At 42.7% G+C, this 22308-nt stretch overlaps 1 pseudogene; it reads left to right on the plus strand.

Annotated features, from left to right (window-relative positions):
• The first annotated feature begins 1234 nt into the window (after window positions 1-1234).
• Window positions 1235-20257, plus strand: LOC124010645 (annotated as a pseudogene).
• Window positions 20258-22308: the final 2051 nt, after the last annotated feature.

Genomic DNA, 22308 nt, shown 5'->3' on the forward strand with positions numbered 1-22308 from the left:
TATAGAAATGTTGAAACTGTTATATACTGTTTGCTATGTCTATACAGGCTAGAACACGTTACATTGGAAGAAGATTCCAGGATCCTCCAGCTTAGGACGCTATCTTTCCTTGCTAGTTTACAGCTGAAGCAAACATCATTTCACTACCCAAATACATAGTTTGTGATAAAATGCAAACCATAATGCAAAATATGCTTATTTCTAAGGCGATTGCCACCAATCGGGGGGTTCTGACGGACCGCCCCTCTCTTGCCTCATAAATGACCTCATTACTGGTTAGAAACAGCACCAAAAAAAATAAGATACTTTTATGAAAATGATGTTGATCAGTACAATAAAATAAGTCCCAAATGGAAGGGAAACATATTGACATCTGAAATCAGCCTAAACAAGCTCAAACTCAATGCATGCACACACTCCTATTGAATATGCATTCACCTGTCTTGTGAATAGGCCTAGGCTACATCGTGATTTACCCAGTTTATCAATAGATTTACCATTAAATTATTACCATTATGTAGTTAGATTGGTAAAAAAAAAACTCATTAATTGTATAATTTATTCATTAATGCATACATTGCTGTTTCTGAAAAATGTTGACGTAATTTTCTTTATAATGTAATGATATTGAACTTGGCAGTAGCTGAGTTTATCTGCCTGGATCAAATGCCATTCTGTGACTTTGAAGATTATTCCACAAGTAATTTAAAAAAGCATATTTACCTAACTCAGTGGAGATAGAAGGGATCTCCAGAGTTAGCCGTCCCTGAGACCGGGTCTGGTTTCTCCTACATCTATAGGCTAACAATGAAGTAAGGTATGGCGGAAGTTTGTGTAAGAGGGCTTTATAAACAAAAGTAGTGCAATGCATCGATCTATGAAACTTCAGAGAGTGCCAGCCGGTTTTCTGATACAGAATGCAGTGATGTGTACTGAACCTGTCGCCCGTAATTAAGCGTAGTGTGATGATAAACTGTGTCAAATGGCTTCAATACAGTGGCAGCTGCATATCCCCATAGTCTATAACCGGTAAGAATATTGACTGAATAATGTGTTTTCTTCTGTTTAATGAAATGCATCGGTGGAGGCTCCTGAGGGGAGGACAGCTCATAGTAATGGCTGGAACAGAGTGAATGGAATGGCATCAAACCTTGTGTTTGTTACTATTCCACTTCAGTCATTACCACAAGCCCATCCTCCCCAATTAAAGTGCCACCAACCCCTTGTGGAAGGCATGCCCTATTCCCATCAAGGGCTTTCCTCGTCCATGCAGGACGTCATGTGTATGAAGTGCCTGTCTCGGAAGCTCCGAGAGGCGGTAACACAGTACCTGCGGGGTGGTGAAGGTGCTTTGAGTGAAGCTACAGGGGATTGATTATAATATTGATCCTATGCAGAATAGTTAATATTTTTTTGAATGATACATTTTTTGGGTCTGTCAAACACAAATGAAAGATTAAAGCACTTAAGATTGCAGGTAATATGTATGTACTCTGTGATAGGGAACCTATACAGACTGCACTCTGTAGTTATCCCTCTGTAACTGTTCTGGCCTGGTGCAATGAAGCAGGATTCACGGACCCCAGTTTCCTCATGCTTGCTGAAGAAGATGCCAGACCTGGAGCAGCTGTATGGGCTACACCCCCGCTACCTGGAGCGCCACAGGGTCCGGGGATACCATGCTTTCAGCATCCCAGGAGTACTGGAGGCTCTTCAGGCCTGGCCCAATTTGCTGGTGAGTCTAGGGTTCATGTGTACTGCACTACTTTTGACAAGGGCCCATAGGGCTCTGGTTGAAAGTAGTGCACTATATATATAGGGAATAGGGTGCAATTTGGGATCCGGCCTGTGACTTGTGTTCAATTCAGAAAACAACATTCATGTTGAGGTGATCTTGAAAGCCATTTAGATAGGTTTGCATAAAGATCTTTTATAGTGATGTGATACATTTTGAGCTATACCAGCTCTATGATACTGTATGCCTAGTAGAGATGTTGTATATGCTAAGATGTCTTCGTCTGTCCGTGTACGCTAAGATGTCTTCGTCTGTCTGCAGGGAGTGGAGACGTCTCATCTGGAGCTGGTGGAGGTGATCTGGCACTACATACCTCAGGTCCACATCCTGGGGAAGTTCCGCAGTGGGGCATTCCCTATTTCCCCCCGAAAACAAGCTCACCATCCCCATCGCAGCCAGTATACAAACCCTGCATCTCGTCGGTGAGTGCATCAGGGAGTATAGCTACCTGTCTGTTTACGCCATGATACCCTAGCCTGGTAACAGTGCTGTGTGGGCTTTAGCTAACTCCTCTGTTGTGCTGTATTTACCAGGCTTAAGACACTCACCACTATGTACTAAGTTATTGTACACATCTTATGTCCCAGGGGTGAATGTCCCAGAGATCCCTTGTGTGTTCATGCTGAGACACCTCTACCTAAAGTGGGTTTGCCTGACCAAGCCCCAGCCCTTCAAAGACTTCCTGTGTGTCAGCCTACGGACCTTTGTGATGAGGAACTGCGCGGGCCCCACCAACTCCCTGAGTATGTTCCCCTGGTGACAGGCCTGACCTCTGTCCGCAACCTGGAGCAGCTGGAGTTTGTCAGAGTACCCTTCCTGGGGGGGCTCATCCAGCACGTGGAGGAGGACAGCTGGAAGTCAGGTAAGCTGAGGGACCATCTTAATGATATTCAATTCAGTACAGTTTGTGTGTTTCAATCACCCTCTGCATTTACTCCTACCTATTGTGCCCAAAAGGGATTTTGAAAATTTGCACACTATTGTATTTGGTGCCTGTAAGCATGCACTTGAAGTTGACCTGGGCTACCTCATCATTACTGCTGCACGCAGGTAACAACCTACTGTTTAAGATCATTCAATAGATAAACATGATGAATGGGGAGATTTAGCGATTTAGTGCTTTGGGTTTTCCTCAAGATTGTGTGAGGTTCGAATCCAGCCTTGCCTAGCCAAAGATGGGGTGTTCTCTGCACTGTAGATGGGTCTACTGGAGTTTGAGACTTTGCACCTTGGATATGTTGATGAGTTCCTATTGCAATGTGAGTCAGTCAAGGTCTAAGATGTTATACTGTATAGTTACTAGTGCTGAGCAATTAGTGCTTAATGAGGTCAGTTTCAATTTGATAACAAATATATATCACGATTTAGGTTTCTATAATTAAAAAAAAAACATTAAATGTATTATGTGGGTTGAATGCTTTAACAACACAGAATACAACCATGAATTAAAGTCCTGTGATGGTAGTGACTGCCCAAGACTGCTTATCACCAATAAACCAACAGTTATTCACATTACTTCACTTTAAAGAGGCAATCAGCAGTTGCTACTTTCATTTTTTGACTTATAAATGAATATGTACCCATTGATTCTTGAAGCACATAATTTATAAATGCCTCATGAGCTTAGTTCAACAGTTGTACCTCACCGGAACCCAAAATATAAGCTTGTTTTACTCCAATGTTTGTAAAAAAATGTAAAAAAGGAAATATAAACAAACACTACAGTATATAGCCTCAAAACATGGTTAAAACATGGTTATAATTTTGATATCATGGAAGGTCAGACCTTGCATCCATAGTTCTGACTGAGAGGTTACAATTCTCCATCCCTCAGCTGTTTACCAAAACAAAAATATGTAAGGAGTGCGATGCTCCAAAATAGTGTCACCTTAAACAGTTGGCAATGATTATGCTATTACATATGATGTATTGATTGATGTGTTCTCCTGGTCAGGTAAAACGAGTCACTCTGAGCTAGTGAAGTATGGCCTGGCTTATGTAATTGAGAACCCAGGGGTCATCACAGACATTGGGATGAAGGCTGTCAACAAGGTGTTCAGCTCCATCTAATTTAAAAAATGTTATGGAATATCTACATAGGTGTACAGAGGCATATTATCAGGAACCATCACTCTGTGATCCAATGGCACTTTGTGTTAGCTATTCCAAGTTTATAATTTTGAAAGGCTAATTGATCATTAGAAAACACTTTTGCAATTGTTAGCACAGCTGAAAACTGTTGTTCTGATTAAAAGAACTGACCTTCTTTAGACTCGTTGAGTATCTGGAGCATCAGCATTTGTGGGTTCTATTACAGGCTCAAAATGGCCAGAAACAAAGACTTTCTTCTGAAACATGTCAGTCTATTTTTGTTCTGAGAAATGAAGGCTATTTCATGTGAGAAATTGCCAAGAAACTGAAGATTTCGTACAACACTGTGTACTACTCCCTTTACAGAACAGTGCAAACTGGCTCTAACAAGAATAGAAAGAGGAGTGGGAGGCCCCGGTGCACAACTGAGCAAGAGGACAAGTACATTAGTGTCTAGTTTGAGTCCTCAACTGGCAGCTTCATTAAATACTACCCGCAAACACAAGTCTCAACGTCAACAGTGAAGAGGCGACTCCAGGATACTGTCCTTCTTGGCAGAGTTCCTCTGTCCGGTGTCTGTTCTTTTGCCCATCTTAATCTTTTTTTTTATTGGCGAGTCTGAGATATGGCTTTTTCTTTGCAACTCTGCCTAGAAGGCCAGCATCCCAGTGTCTCCTTTTCATTGTTGATGTTGAGAATGGTATTATGCGGCTGCAATTGTCATTTACAACATTAACAATGTCTACACTGTATTTCTGATCCCAAACTGTAGGGTACATTACATGACCAAAAGTATGCTCGTCAAACATCTCATTCCAAAATCATGAGCATTAATATGGAGTTGGTCGCCCTCATTTATTTTATACTCTTCTGTGAAGGCTTTCCAGTAGATGTTGAGACATATCTGCTGGGACTTACTTCCATTCAGCCACAAGCATTAGTGAGGTTGGGCACTGATGTTGGGCGATTAGGCCTGGCTCGCAGTCAGCGTTCCAATTCAACTCAAAGGTTTTCGATGGGATTGAGGTCAGAGCTCTGTGCAGGCCAGTCAAGTTCTTCCACACCGATCTCGACAAACCATTTTTGTATGGACCTCGCTTTGTGCACAGGGGCATTGTCATGCTGAAACAGGAAAGGGCCTTCCCAAACTTTTCCCCCAAAGTTAGAAGCACAGAATTGTATGCAGTAGTGTTAAGATTTCCATCACTGGAACTGAGGGGCCTAGCCTGAACAATGAAAAACGGCTCCAGACCATTATTCCTCCTCCACCAAAACTTTATAGTTGGCACTATGCATTCGGGAAGGTAGTGTTCTCCTGGCATCCGCTGAACCCAGATTCGTCCGTCAGACTGCCAGATGGTGACGCATGAGTCATCACTCCAGAGAACGTGTTTCCACAGCTCCAGAGTCCAATAGCCATGAGCTTTATACTACTCCAGCCGATGCCTGGCATTGCGCATGGGGATATTAGGCTTGTGTGCGGCTGCTCGACCATGGAAACATACTTCATGAAGCTGCTGACTAACAGTTAATTTGCTGACCTTGCTTCCAGAGGTAGTTAGGAACTCAATAGTGATTGTTGAAACCGAGAAGACGTATTTTGCACGCTAGGTTCTTCATCATTCATCGGACCCGTTCTGTGATCTTGTGTGATCTACCAGTTTGTGGCTGAGCCGTTGTTGCCCCTAGATGTTTCCTCTTCACAATAACAGCACTTACAGTTGACCGGGGCATCTCTAGTAGGGCATACATTTTACCAGCTGACTTGTTGAAAAGGTGAAAAGGTGACGGTGCCACGTTGAAAGTAGAGGTCGACTGATTATGATTTTTCAACACCGATACCGATTATTGGAGGACCAAAAAAAGCCGATACTGATTTGTAATTTTTTTTAAATACTGAATGAACACTTTTTTATTTTTAACTTAATATAATACATAAATAAAATCTATTTAACTCAAATAAAAAATGAAACATGTTCAATTTGGTTTAAATAATGCAGAAACATAGTGTTGGATAAGAAAGTAAAAGTGCAATATGTGCCATGTAAAAAAGATAACGTTTGAAAGCGTTTGAAAGTGAGAACATATGAAAGCTGGTGGTTCCTTTTAACATGAGTCTTTAATATTCCCAGTTAAGAAGTTTTAGGTTATATTTATTATAGGACTATTTCTCTCGATACCATTTGTATGTCATATACCTTTGACTATTGGATGTTCTTATAGGCACTATAGTATTGCCAGCCTAATCTCAGGAGTTGATAGTTGATAGTCATAAACAGCGCTGTGCTTGAAGCATTACTAAATACTGCTGGCAAACGGAGGAAAGTGCGGTTTGAATGAATGCTTACGAGCCTGCTGCTGCCTACAACTGCTCAGTCAGACCGCTCTATCAAATCAGACTTAATTATAATAAACAAACAAATACAAGCCGTAGGTCATTAATATGGTCAAATCCGGAAACTATCATTTTGAAAACAAAACGTTTATTATTTCAATGAAATACGGAACCGTTCCGTATTTTATCGAACGGGTGGCAACCCTAAGTCTAAATATTGCTGTTACATTGTACAACCTTCAATGTTATGTCATAATTATGTAAAATTCTGGCAAATTTAATTACGGTATTTGTTAGGAAGAAATGGTCTTCACACAGTTCACAACGAGCCAAGAGGCCCAAACTGCTGCATATACCCTGACTGTGCTTGCACTGAATGCAAGAGAAGTGACACAATTTCTCTAGTTAATATTGCCTGCTAACATGAATTTGTTTTAACTAAATATGCAGGTTTAAATAAATGTACTTGTGTATTGATTTTAAGAAAGGCATTGATGTTTATGGTTAGGTACATTGGTGCAACGATTGTGCTTTTTTTGTGAATGTGCTTTTGTTACAGTTTTTCTCAGTCGCTTTGGTGCATTTTTCGCATCATCCCTAACATGTGCAAAATAATAAGTGCATTTCTCAGAACAATTTGTACAAATTGCAATATAGAATAGATATGTTTCTAAAGCTAGTCAGTCACTAAAAATCATTAGTACATCTCTCAAGAGTAAATATTCATGCCAATGATCATGTCAGTGTCATCAGAATGATAAGTCATTGAGTCATTGTTCACGAACAAGGTCGTCAAAATGTTTAGGCATGTTGTCAATGTAACTGTGTACTTTGACAGTATTACCGTAGGGATTTTTTCCTAGCCACCGTGCTTCTACATCTGCATTGCTTGCTGTTTGGGGTTTTAGGCTGGGTTAGCACTGTTAAAATGGATATATGCCATAGAAGTGCAGCCTAGTGCATTTTCAATACAGTAGCTGTCATCCAAACTGTAGCCTAATTTGACATCAAATCAAATCAAATCAAATGTATTTATATAGCCCTTCGTACATCAGCTGATATCTCAAAGTGCTGTACAGAAACCCAGACTAAAACCCCAAACAGCAAGCAATGCAGGTGTAGAAGCACGGTGGCTAGGAAAAACTCCCTAGAAAGGCCAAAACCTAGGAAGAAACCTAGAGAGGAACCAGGCTATGTGGGGTGGCCAGTCCTCTTCTGGCTGTGCCGGGTGGAGATTATAAACCTAGAGAGGAACCAGGCTATGAGGTATGGCCAGTCCTCTTCTGGCTGTGCCGGGTGGAGATTATAAACCTAGAGAGGAACCAGGCTATGAGGGATGACCAGTCCTCTTCTGGCTGTGCCGGGTGGAGATTATAAACCTAGAGAGGAACCAGGCTATGTGGGGTGGCCAGTCCTCTTCTGGCTGTGCCGGGTGGAGATTATAAACCTAGAGAGGAACCAGGCTATGAGGGATGGCCAGTCCTCTTCTGACTGTGCCGGGTGGAGCCTATGTCCTCTTCTGCCTCTTCCTCTGTTTTGCCTTTCCACCAGACATCCTTGCTCCTCTTCTTCCTCCTCCTCTTGGCTGTTGACCCTGTTCATTTCCTGGTCCATCCATTATTGGAAAATTGCAACTCTGTGTTTTTGGTCTGTCTATATATGCTTGCCAATTGATTCTTCATGAGATGCACCTTTGAGAAATTTAGACAACTGGTTGATTGTTGGTTGAACTAACACTTTACATTCCTTCATGAGTGAGGGTCAATTTCACCTGCACGATTCATCAATTCACGTTTTTGTACAAAAGGTCTAATAGAAATGTGTAAAACTATGCTTGACAGTTTATGACAAATAGTTCAACAATTTTGCATGTAATGGCTTATGCAAGGAACTAATGCCTAGATGTTTTGAGGGGTAAGACTATTCAACAGAGAACCATCTACTACATTTTGATCAACATGACATGAGCAATTGATAATGTGGAAAAAAGCTGACACTTGTACATTATCAATTGCAATTTGCTCAAAAGGAATAAGAAATTGCTTTAGTGATGTGCACAAGTGACTAGATGATTTGGAATTTGTACAAGTAGTTTCAAGAATTGCACATTTGATCTAAGAAATGCACCAAAGCGACTGAGAAAAACTGTAAATCATCACCTGTTTGGAAAAGTTGAAGGCTGTGATTCAATGATAAATTAACAGGCACCACATTGATTATATGCACCGCAGAACAAGCTAGTTAAACCATTAATATCATCAACCATGTGTGATTATGTTAAGATTGATTGTTTTTTATAAGATAAATTTAATGCTAGCTAGCAACTTCCCTTGGCTCCTTGCTGCACTCGCGTAACAGGTGGTCAACCTGCCACTCAGTTTTCTCGTGGATTGCAATGTAATCGGCCATAATCGGCATCCAAAAATGCCGATTACCGATTTATGAAAACTTGAAATCGGCCCTAATTAATCGGCCATGCCGGTTTTAATCAGTCAACCTCTAGTTGAAAGTCACTGAGCTCTTCAGTGAGACTATTTCACTGACAATGTTTGTCTATGAAAATTGCATGTCTGTGTGCTAAATTTATACACCTGTCAGCAACGTGTGTGCCTGAAATAGCCAAATCCACTCATTTGAAAGGGTTTCCACATACTTTTGGATATATAGTGTATAACAATGTCATTTAGCAGATGCTTTTATCCAAAGCAACTTAGTCATGCATGCATACATTTCAGGTATGGGTGGCTCCCAGGAATCAAACCTGCAATTGTGGCATTGCAAGCGACATGCTCTACCAACTGGGCCATACAGGACCAGTATACAGTGGCGGAAAAAGTATTTAGTCAGCCACCAATTGTGCAAGTTCTCCCACTTAAAAAGATGAGAGGCCTCTAATTTTTATCATAGGTACACTTCAACTATGACAGACAAAATGAGAAAAAAAATCCAGAAAATCACATTGTAGGATTTTTAATGAATTTATTTGCAAATTATGGTGGAAAATAAGTATTTGGTCAATAACAAAAGTTTATCTCAATACTTTGTTATATACTCTTTGTTGGCAATGACAGAGGTCAAACATTTTCTGTAAGATTTTCACACACTGTTGCTGGTATTTTGGCCCATTCCTCCATGCAGATCTCCTCTAGAGCAGTGATGTTTTGGGGCTGTTGCAGGGCAACACAGACTTTAAACTCCCTCCAGAGATGTTCTATGGGGTTGAGATCTGGAGAGTGGCTAGGCCACTCCACTGGCTAGACCTTGAAATGCTTCTTACGAAGCCATTCCTTCGTTGCCCGGGAGGTGTGTTTGGGATCATTGTGATGCTGAAAGACCCAGCCACGTCATCTTCAATGCCCTTGCTGATGGAAGGAGGTTTTCACTCAAAATCTCACGATACATGGCCCCATTCATTCTTTGCTTTACACGGATCAGTCGTCCTGGTCCCTTTGCAGGAAAACAGCCCTCGAGCAAACTTCAGACAGGCCTGGAAATGTACTGGCTTAAGCAGGGGGACACATCTGGCACTGCAGGATTTGAGTCCCTGGCGGCGTAGAGTGTTACTGATGGTAGGCTTTGTTACTTTGGTCCCAGATCTCTGCAGGTCATTCTCTAGGTCCCCCCGTGTGGTTCTGGGATTTTGGCTCACCGTTCTTGTGATCATTTTGACCCCACGGGGTGAGATCTTGCGTGGAGCCCCAGATCGAGGGAGATTATCAGTGGTCTTGTATGTCTTCCATTTCCTAATAATTGCTCCCATAGTTGATTTCTTCAAACCAAGCTGCTTACCTATTGCAGATTCAGTCTTCCCAGCCTGGTGCAGGTCTACAATTTTGTTTCTGGTGTCCTTTGACAGCTCTTTGGTCTTGGCCACAGTGGAGTTTGGAGTGTTACTGTTTGAGGTTGTGGACAGGTGTCTTTTATACTGATAACAAGTTCAAACAGGTGCCATTAATACGGGTAACGAGTGGAGGACAGAGGAGCCTCTTAAAGAAGAAGTTACAGTTCTTTGAGAGCTAGAAATCTTGCTTGTTAGTAGGTGACCAAATACTTACTTTCCACCATAATTTGCAAATAAATTCATTAAAAATCCTACAATGTGATTTTCTGGATTTTTTTTTCTCATTTTGTCTGTCATAGTTGAAGTGTACTTATGATGAAAATTAAAGGCCTCTCATCTTTTTAAGTGGGAGAACTTGCACAATTGGTGGCTGACTAAACTTTTTTGCCCCACTCTATATGATATTAAACACCTTGGAAGACTGAATATGAAGTGCTTAATACAGGCTGGTCTCTATAGTTAACACCTTCTAGGTCATAATGTTCCCTGTTCTGAGCCGTTGTCTCTGAGTGACCTCTGTTTCTCCCTCAGGGCTGTGCCCGTGTGGGTCTGAGTGCTGGCACTGGGATAGGTGTCTCCTCAGCTCTGGTCAGCAACCAGTACTCGCACAACAACAACGCACCCAACATCCCACCGCACAACAATGACAACTTCTCCCATCTCCACAGAAGTACTCTAGAGATCTTTCAAAGTGACCATCGGGTTCTTGGTCGACTTCCTGACCAAGGCCCTTCTCCCCTGATTTCTCAGTTTGGCCAGACGGCCAGCTCTAGGACGAGTCTTGGTGGTTCCAAACTACTTCTATTTAAGAATGATGGAGGCCACTGTGTTCTTGGGGACCTTCAATGATGCATACATTTTTTTGTACCCTTCCCCAGATCTGTGCCTCGACACAATCCTGTCTCTGAGCTCTACGGACAATTCCTTCGACATCATGGCTTGGTTTTTGCGCCGATGTACACTATCAACTGTGGGACCTTTTTATATAGACAGGTGTGTGCCTTTCCTAATTATGGCCAATCAATTGAATTTACCACAGTTGGACTCCAAGTTGTAGAAACATCTCAAGGATGATCAATGGAAACAGGATGCACCTGAGCTCAATTTTAAGTATCATAGCAAAGGGTCTGAATACTTATGTAAATAAGGTATTTATGTTTTTTTTCATTTTAACACTTTAGCAAACATCTCTAAAAACCTGTTTTCACATTATCATTGTGCGGTATTGCGTCTAGATTGCTGAGGATAATTATTATTACTTTTAATCAATTTTAGAATAAGGCTGTAACGTGTGTGTGTGCAATTTATTTTTTACTTTTTTAAAGTCAAGGGGTCTGAATACTTTCCGAAGGCACTGTATATTATAGTGAATTTAATTTTGAATAGCCTAGTGATAGGGCATTTTTTGTTTTCATAATAGGCTGACACATTACCTTTTCGATACAGAGTATCTCACCACCATGTTTTTCCATCTCTCCTCTTTCCCTCATTCCTTTCTCTAGCACGCAAAGATGGGGGCTGTCAACCGTTTAATATGTTTCGTTGTGAAAACATGTTACTATTGATGTTCCCGAACAGATTTCACTTGGTTTCCCAAATGAAGCTTTGGGTAGCTGCAGGTCAGGGTTGAAGAGCCCATGGCATACAGAGATTGGGTGGAATATCACCTGTAGCGCAGCAAGAGGCAGCATGCTCCTCAGTGGTTGATGCGTGACGTGAAATAACTGTTCTTATAAGCACAGACATTTCTATATATGCAATCCTGTGTGAAAGCAGAGTTGTTGTGATGGTTGAGGATCCCAGCTGTTATTATATGTATTTCTCAGGGGCTCACCTTTACAACGGCATGATTTAAACTGCGGGAAAGCGGGAAAGCGGTCTCTGTGCATACAGATGAGGTCTTTTTTTCCCCTGACCCTGTTCCTACCCATTTAATAATTGTCCATTTCTAAATCGAAACAAATTTTCCACATAAGACAAGATTTAAATTGAGAATAGTCTGATGGGTGACAATATATGATCACTTGATGAGAGAACAGGGTGTGCAGCCCGAGGCAAGGAACAGGGCGCAAGCTTTTTTTGCTACCTTTTTCATATAGTCAATAGGATAGTGGCAGCATGCAGCCCATGTATATTAGATTTCTTAGGCATTCTAAGGTTTGTAATGCACAACTAAATTTGCCAAATAAATCTAGTGTATTAGACTTTTACGCTCGACATAGCCACTTCATATCCTTTTCTAGTTTATTCAGCTAAGATGCAAAACATATTTGTTAATTAATGGTCAATTACTGTAAGACCGGCCCCCATTTGCAGTACAATAATCGTCTGACAATATTTCATGACTGCCATAGTCCTAGTAGTGAGTCTCTCAAATCTTTACTCCTCACATTGAAAAAGGCTTTTACACTTCTGGTAGAATATGAGACCATGAGCCAAAATGTTGATGATGAAAAGCTATTTTCTATCCTTACCATGAGTCAAAATTATTTCCATGGCTTGTACTTACATTGTCACAGGTAGTCTCAGTATGTTCTGAGTCCTGTGCTGTGTGTGTTCCAGGTAAAGGGAAGTGGGTGGCCCCTGCTTCAGCCTCACAGGGGGCTGTGTATGCTCTGTCCCTGTTGAGGAGAGCCCAGCCAGGGCGAGGGGTATGGTGGTGAGAGGATGTCGGGCCATAGCTTCAGGGAGGTCCACGGACCTTTCACCCGCGCCCGCAGCAGACTGTCGTCTGTACCCCTGGTGTCTGAGTCGGGTAAGACCGGGGATAAGAGATCGCTCTCTATCAGAGCATGGAACATTTGTAACACTCATCAGTTGAAATCCGTGCCATCAAATTGTATTCCATATTGTAAGCTGAAGAAACACAGGTAGTCGACTGTGCCTGTGGCATTAATAGTGATGGAGGAAGCCTGTGGAAAATGTGAGTTCCTCATAGAGCTTCTGTTTCTTCTCATGCAGAGCTGTCCAAGCCTCGGGTCATGGTGAAGAGGAGACCCACAGCAGACAAGTCCACCAGCACCAGCGACCCGGTCACTGAGGACGATCATGTACAGGTAGGGACACAACACCTACTAAGATGAGTCTCAGGCTGTGTCCCAATGGCCACTACATAGGGGGGGGGGCTTCTCCCTGAGCAAAGCAGCACAGAACTTCATGGTGAAATGAAGGATATGAACTCCCTTCTAACTGCAGCACCCTGTGACACAATACCTTCCTATGCCATGAAGGTGCTGAGGCTGAAATCCAAAAACCTGGTGGGAATCACCCTCACTAACTGTGGCATCACTGACCTGGTGCTGAAGGACTGCCCCCAGATGATGTTTGTTCACGGTAGGTTTCCCTTCCATGTATAATCAGGGCTTGATGAGGAACACAATTAGTGGGCCATTCTCTCATAAGGTTAAGTCCCAAATGGCACCGTACTTTTGAAAAGTATTGTACTATATAGAGAATAGGGTGCCATTTAAGAGGCATTTGGGCCCTGGTCAAAAGTAGTGTTCTACATAGGGAGTAGGGTGCCATTTGGGATGAACATTAACCCTCTGCTGTCCCCCGCTGTGTCCCTCTAGCCACGCGCTGCAGAGTGCTGAAGCATCTGAAGGTGGACAGGGCTCCCATAGTGAACCGTTTTGACTACGTACAGTGTAAGAAGCTGGACATGGAGCAGATCCTGGATCAGATACTCCGCATGCCCCCTGAGAGTAACCGTATCATCTACATGCGTCCCATGCAGAAGTTCAGGACCACTGCCTGGAACTCCTTCTGAAACCTTGGATTGTAACTTAGGTCAATATGTATATAATCTCAATTCAGTCTGTCTGCACAATGAATATGATTTGCAGAGGAAATGTGACCAGGTTTTCTCCATAAAGCACATTATCCCCTTTGTGCATGATATGGTTTGTAAACCTAGTCTTACTCTGACCATCTCCTTGTCCCCTGTCCTATATTGACCTTCTGTCCCTGGAGAGGAAACTGTTCCATGGGCCGTACTTCTACCATATCGCCATCATACATGAGTTCAGATACCCCCCCAACGTCAGGAACAAGGTCAGAGTATGCAGCTGGATGGACACCATCGCCAACATCAGCCAGTGAGTAACACATACTGCTATCTAGTAATGTTACTTTCACCTGAAAGATATTCTGTTAAATAGACAGTACATGACCAAAAGTCAGTACATCACCAAAAGTCAGTACATGACCAAAAGTATGTGGACACCTGCTTGTCGAACATTCTAAAATCTTGGTCATTAATATGGAGTCGGTCCCCCTTTTGCTTCTATAACAGCCTCCACTCTTCTGGGAAGGCTTTCCACTAGATGTTGGAACATTGCTGCAGGGACTTTCATTCAGCCACGAGCCTTAGTGAGGTCTGGCGATTAGGCCTGGCTCGCAGTTCGCATTCCAATTCATCCCAAAGGTGTTTGATGGGATTGAGGTCAGGGTTCTGTGCAGGCCAGTCAAGTTCTTGCACAGCGATCTCGACAAATCATTTCTTTATGGACTTGGCTTTGTGCTCGGGGGGGCATTGTCATGCTGAAACAGGAAGGGCCTTCCCAAGATGTTGCCACAAAGTTAGAAGCACAGAATCGTCTAGACCACATATGTCAGAGTCAAGGCCCGCGGGCCACATCCGGCCCGCGAGAAGGTTTTTTACGGCCCCTGGGATGATCTTGATTTATTATTAGAACCGGCCCGCAGACCGCAGCAAGCCGGCAGCCCGCAGATCTTTTACACGCACCAATACTACATTTCCCACAATGCAACGGTGACGCACCGAGCAGTAGGCTGCTTCATTTCAATATTTATTGGCACAGCAGTTGTCAGCATCACAGTAAAATTAACTTTCAGATACCCATCAAAAATGGCAAAACGGAAGGTGGACACTGAGAACCGGGGGGTTTCAAACAAGGTGGGAGTCGGAGTATTTGTTCACGGAGGTAGCTGGAAAACCTGTGTGTCTTCTGTGTGGAGAAAGTGTGGCGGTACTGAAAGAGTATAATCTGAGACGACATTATGAAACGAAACACGCGGACAAAAACAAGAATATGGACATGGAACAAAGGCTACAAAAGGCAGAGGAATTAAAACGAGGCCTCAAATCTCGACAGGCTCTGTTCAAAAAAGCCAAATCACAAGGCCAGGCTGCTGTCAAGGCCAGTTTTATTTTGGCAGAAGAGATCGCTAAATCAGCCCGGCCATTTACGGAGGGGGATTTCATCAAAAACTGCATGATTAAAGTTTGTGACGAAGTTTGCCCAGAAAAAAGGCAACTCTTTTTAAATGTGAGTCTGAGCAGAAACACCATTGCCGAGAGAGTAGACCAGTTGTCCATCAATCTAAAAGAGCAGCTTGTGAAAAAGGGAAAAGATTTCATTGCATATTCCTTGGCTGTGGATGAGAGCACCGACATTTCTGACATTGCCCAGTTGTCAATTTTCATCCGCGGAGTGGACTCCAGCCTAAGCGTGACAGAGGAGTTTTTGGCTTTACGTCCTATGCATGGCACAACTACGGGGCATGATTTGTATGAAGAGGTGTCAAGATGTGTAAATGAGATGGAGCTGCCTTGGGAAAAACTCGTGGGTTTGACAACCGACGGAGCACCTGCGATGTGTGGACACAGGAGCGGACTGGTGGCGAAGATACGGGAAAAGATGCAAGAGGAAAACGCGACAGGTGAGCTGACAGCTTATCATTGTATCATACACCAGGAAGCGTTGTGCGGTAAAGCCTTGAAAATGGAGCATGTAATGAGCATCATCACGCGCACAGTTAACTTTATCAGAGCCAAAGGTTTGAATCACCGCCAGTTCAAGGCATTTCTGACGGAGTTAGAAACGGAGCATGGTGATTTGCCTTATCACACAGAGGTGCGATGGCTAAGCCAGGGAAAGGTGCTTCAAAGATGTTTCGAGCTTCGTGAGGAGATTTGTCTGTTCTTGGACAGCAAAGGGAAAGACACAACACAACTCCGAGACGAAATGTTTCTGTGTGAAATGGCTTTTCTGTGTGACATTACGAGTCATCTGAATGCAATGAACTTGCAGCTGCAGGGTCGGGATCGTGTCATCTCTGATATGTACAGTACAGTGAAGGCATTTAAAACCAAACTGACTCTGTGGGAGACGCAGATGCGGAAAGAAAATTTGAGCCACTTTCCCAGCTGCCAGACCATGAAAGAGAAGCTCTCTACCAGTGCGTTCCCGAGCGCACAGTTGGCTGATAAAATAGGTATGCTTGCCGCTGACTTTCGACGCCGATTTGCTGACTTTGAAGCACAAAAAAGCAGGTTGGAACTGCTCGGTAACCCATTTGCTGTTGACGTGGAAAGCTCACCACCAAACCTCCAAATGGAGTTGATTGACCTCCAATGCAATGATGCACTGAGGGCAAAATATGCGGCAGTGGGTGCTGCGGAGTTCGCCCGTTTCCTCCCCGACACAATGCCCCAGCTGCTCATCCAGGCTGCTCAAACGTTGTCTATGTTTGGCAGCACATACCTGTGTGAACAACTGTTTTCTTTGATGAACTTGAACAAAACATCACACAGAAGTCGACTTACTGCTGAACACCTCCACTCAATTCTGAGGATTTCCTCAGCTCAGAGCCTTACCCCGAACATTGATGAACTTGTGGAAAAGATGGGACACCACCAAGTATCACCCTCAACCTCAAACAAGTGAACATTACTGTGCAATCACATATTTAGAGTTTTTACTCAGTTCAAGTTTAAAAGTTAAAGTTTAATATTTGTTTTCACTGCATGTTACTTCTCCTTAAACAAAGTGTTGTTTTTGATTAATAGATTTTTGCACTTTATTTTATTGTATTTCAATCCAATTATATTTTTAAAATATTTCAGTTGAGTGGATGATAGAAAATTGCTATTATTGTTTTTTTCTTTGAAGTAAATTTAGCCCACTTTTGCTAAAATAGAAAATATAGGCTACTGATGGTGCCTTGAATACCGGTTTCTTTCATTTAATGTTCATGTTATGGGGATTTTTATATAAAGGAAATTTGTCTTTTGTGTCTGTTGAAAATTAAAGATTACTGACAGAGCCATAAGAAAATATTGCTTTATTTATCTGATCATATTGGAATATATTTGTTAGGTTTTCAGTAGGTTCAATTAGGTTCACTAGACTATATGCGTCATTTAAAACATTTTCAATGAACATTCGAACAGTCCAGCCCTCGGCTTGTAGCTAAATTTTTTATTTGGCCCTCCGTCCATTTGACTTTGACACCCCTGGTCTAGACTGTCATTGTATGCTGTAGTGTTAAGATTTCCCTTCACTGGAACTACGGAGCCGAACCATGAAAAAACAGTCCTAGACAATTATTCTTCCTTCACCAAACTGTAGAGTTAGCACTATACATTTCCACATCACAATAACAACCCTTACAGTTTACCAAGGCAGACATTTTAACAAACTGACTTGTTTGGAAAGGTGGCATCCTATGACGGTGCCACGTTGAAAGTCAGCGGGCTCTTCAGTAAGGCCATTCTACTGCCGATGTTTGTCTATGACTATGTGCTCGATGTTATACACCTCTCAGCAACCGCTGTGGCTGAAATGGCCCAATCCCTAATTTGTTTTATTCTAACACTTTTCCCACCAGCAAAATAAAGTTCTGAACCTGTTAGTCAGTTCATATGGCTCCTCTCTGTTCCTTTTTAAACCTCTTATTTATTCTTTTTCATTTAGCTCGACATTCAAATACTTCAATAGGTAGAGCAGCTTACTATGGAGCGGGCAATCTATGTACATGTAGGGTGCGGCATGCGACTGAAATATTGCGGGTGAGGAGAGCGCTGGGCATGAAGCGCTGGCCATCTTGTTATGACATGCATTGCCTGAATTAGGCCAACGGAGGAGTGGCTTTTATGGGGGAACTTTGTATTTGAACTTCAGAGAGTTGTTAACTAACGTTGGACCAGAGCTAGCTCTTGACCATGACTCTCCGTTCCATTACATTACACAAAGTGCTGCAAAGTTTTAGAGAGCTAGACCAGAGCTAGCGAACAAACTAGCTAGCTAACACGCTTGTGTGTGCAAAGCGGCACCAGAATTCAAATAAACCCCCCTTTTTTGTCATTTAATAAATCCAATGATACATCTCATAACTGGAGTATACTTAACTAGCATTGAAAAAGTGAATCGACCTGTTCTCTAATAAAAAAATCTTTCTCCCTAATTTGTGAATCACGCCTGTAGAGGCTGCTGCCCTATAGACATGGAATCACTGGCCACTTTTAATAATGGAACACTAGTCACTTTAATCATGTTTACTCATCTCATGTATATATATATATATACTGTATTATATTATACTGTATTATATTATACTGTATTATATTATACTGTATTATATTATACTGTATTTTAGTCAATGCCACTCTGACATTTATATAGGTGTGTATTGTTGTATAGTGTTAGATACTACTGTACTGCTGGAGCGAGGAACACAAGCATTTTGCTACACCCGCAATAACATCTGCTAAATAAGTGCATATGACCAATAACATTTGTAATGTCACTATCTACAGTAGACTATGCAGGCTTTAGGGGAGGGGCAGGTAGCCTACACACACAAACTGGCAAAGATTTTCAGCTGGCAGGCAGGCAGACACTGGAATAAACCATGAGTGCTTTACCTAGCCACTTTGTTTTTTTTTTGTGGAACTGGAAAGAAATGCCCTGAACATTAAATAATGTTATTAACTGGTTCCCATGCTTTTAAAATAATGGATCTGTTCCGGAACTGTATAGATCACATTCGTTCTTGCATCTGGTTATTTTCCTCAAAAAAATGTTCTTCTTTCACAGTTTTCTGTTCCCTGAATGGGTTCCAACCCCTGAAATTTGGTGTGTTGCTGCCCTTCTGTTTCCTACAGTAGATTGCTTTCTTTATCATGGCCCTGGTGTCATTCTAACTACAGCCAGTAGGTGGTGCTGTTGAGTCCCTTCTGACCTCAATCAGCCATATTGTACTGTACTGTTGACATGGTGGTCAAGAACCAGTTCCTTCCTTCCTCTATCTAAAAACCTGACATAAACAACCACTTTCATTTAATCAACAGGGAGCTAATTATGTATGAGTTCTTCCCGGAAGCCATGCGGATGGAAGAGGATGTGAAGAAGTATCCCAACTACCCCTGGGGCCGAGACATCTACACCTTGGAGGGTGAGATGGAGGAAGTCCTGTTCAGCACCCTGAGACTGAGATTTGGTCTCTTCACAGCGGAGCTATGTCCTCCCGTAGGGTCACTATGCTACGTCCTCCCGTAGGGTCACTATGCTACGTCCTCCCGTGGGGTCACTATGCTACGTCCTCCCGTGGGGTCACTATGCTACGTCCTCCCGTGGGGTCACTATGCTACGTCCTCCCGTAGGGTCACTATGCTACGTCCTCCCGTAGGGTCACTATGCTACGTCCTCCCGTGGGGTCACTATGCTACGTCCTCCCGTGGGGTCACTATGCTACGTCCTCCCGTGGGGTCACTATGCTACGTCCTCCTCTAGGGTCACTATGCTACGTCCTCCCATGGGGTCACTATGCTACGTCCTCGCGTAGGGTCACTATGCTACGTCCTCCCTTAGGGTCACTATGCTACATCCTCCCCTAGGGTCACTATTCTACGTCCTCCGGTAGGGTCACTATGCAACGTCCTCCCGTAGGGTCACTATGCTACGTCCTCCCTTAGGGTCACTATGCTACATCCTCCCCTAGGGTCACTATGCTACGTCCTACTGTAGGGTCACTATGCTAAGTCCTCCCGTAGGGTCACTATGCTACGTCCTCCCTTAGGGTCACTATGCTACATAGTGGGATTTAGTGTTTTTCCATGCTCCATTTATTGTCCCAGTGATCTGATTCCAGTGATCTGGCTCTTTGTCTGTTGAGCCATTCACATGAATGTTTAGATCTTTTCAGGGCCTTCTTCTGTGATCGGTCTGGTACCTACCTGATAGGTAGCACTGAGTCTGTGCCAGTCAATCATAAGGTGCAGCCACTCTCTTTGTCCTGCGGCCACTCTCTTTGTCCTGCGGCCACTCTCTTTGTCCTGCGGCCACTCTCTTTGTCTTGCGGCCACTCTCTTTGTCCTGCGGCCACTCTCTTTGTCTTGTAGTGCTCCTACTGTGACTTCTGCACCCACCCAACGTTGAGTGAGAACTAGTGCTTTACTGCCTTTCCTATGGCGCTCCAGGGAGTTGGCACTGGGGTGTCTGTCTCGAGTTGCCTTGTTTTTGTATTTGCTGACCTTACATGAAGGAAGAAAGAGAAACCTATAACCACCTAAAAGAAAGCGATTCCCAAACCTTCCATAACAATGCCATCACCTACCTGGAGAAGAGTCCCCTGAGCAAGCTGGTCCTGGGGCTCTGTTCACAAACACAAACACACCCTACAGGGCCCCCGGACAGCAGCACAATTAGACTCAACCAAATCATGAGAAAACAAAAAAATGATTACTTGACACATTGAAAAGAATTAACAAAAAAACAGAGCAAACTAGAATGCTATTAGCCCCTACACAGGAAGTACACAGCGGCAGAATACCTGACCACTGTGACTGACCCAAAATTAAGAAAAGCTTTGACTATGTACAGACTCAGTGAGCATAGCCTTGCTATTGAGAAAGGCCGCCGTAGGCAGACATGGCTCTGGGAGCAGGAACGGAACTCCCTCCAAAACTGTGGCGTGACGGGCCTCTGTCTGGAAGAGAAGACAGGCTAAGTGCTCACTGCCCACAAAATGAGGTGGAAACTGAGCTGCACTTCCTAACCTCCTGCCCAATATATGACCATATTAGAGAGACATATTTCCCTCAGATTACACAGATCCACAAAGAATTCAAAAACAAATCCAATATTGATAAACTGCCATATCTACTGGGTGAAATTCCACAGTGTGCCATCACAGCAGCAAGATTTGTGACCTGTTGCCATGAGAAAAGGGCTACCAGTGAAGAACAAACACCATTGTAAATACAACCCATATTTATGCTTATTTATTTTATCTTGTGTCCTTTAACCATTTGTACATTGTTAAAACCTATTATCCATATATGTACATTGTTGAAACATATGTATATATATCCATGATATAATATGACATTTGTAATGTCATTATTGTTTTGAAACTTCTGTATGTTTAATGTTTACTGTTAATTTTTTTATTTCACTTTATATATTCACTTTATATATTATCTACCTCACTTGCTTTGGCAATGTTAACACGTTTCCCATGCCAATAAAGCCCTTGAATTGAATTGAATTGAGAAAGGCTGCGCAGTGTGTTTGTTCTCTTCTTAGCCATGTTTTAGGGATTGTTTCTCTCAGTGGGGGAATGACAGCTGCTTGAACTTCGAGGAGTGAAGAGCTCTGCTCTGTTGCTACCATTCATACTCATAGATACGCCATCTTTTCATGCACTGCCTCTCAGAAAAGGTCATGTTGGAATTGTGTGGGGGCCGGTGTATGGGTGAAAGCACCCAGGGTAGGGTGTATGCCTATGTTATTGTATGAATTGGATATCTGCATTGAGAGAAAACAGCGTGCATTAACTTGGTGGAGAATTGAAAGCGCAGGGCTTTGTATTCTGCTCTCACTGGGATGTTATTTTTCAGAGGTTTTGAAATCCCTTTTTGTGTTTCGGAGAGATTTCCACTGCCATGGAAGAATATCAGTGTTTGAGAGTTTGGTGTTCTCACCTCCTACCTCTGGTGCTGACAGAAACCAGCTTCAGAGAAGCACCCTCAAGCTAAACGCTGCAAGTGCCCTTAGATTTGTTTGTAAAGAACATTTAGCTTTTTAGTTTTTTCAAATTCTTTTTTTTTTCTTATTTCTGCTTTGCTTTAATTAGTATTTTCTTCACCTCTTTTCCCGAGGTCTGTCATTTGGGGGGGTCGGTTGGTTGGGCGTGTATTATGAGTTATGGTCTATATTGCTCAGTTCTATTTACCTCATGACTTGGTAAAATGAGAGAGGACCGCGGAAGAATCCAAAGAAAGGAGTTACCAAATCATTTCCACAAATTGTCCTGAAGAAGAAAAAGGGGGAACAATTAATTGAGTCTTTCATGCATACAAGCATTTCAGAATTCTCCCTGCCTCTAATTGAACCCTCATTTCAAGAGACTAAGAAGGGCGCTGGCTGCTTTGTTTAAGGGGCATCTCTAGTTAGGGTACTAAAAGCATCTCATTCATCTCTAGATGACTGCAGGCAT

Source organism: Oncorhynchus gorbuscha, linkage group LG23 (assembly GCF_021184085.1).
Source record: "Oncorhynchus gorbuscha isolate QuinsamMale2020 ecotype Even-year linkage group LG23, OgorEven_v1.0, whole genome shotgun sequence".
NCBI classification, from domain to species: domain Eukaryota; kingdom Metazoa; phylum Chordata; class Actinopteri; order Salmoniformes; family Salmonidae; genus Oncorhynchus; species Oncorhynchus gorbuscha.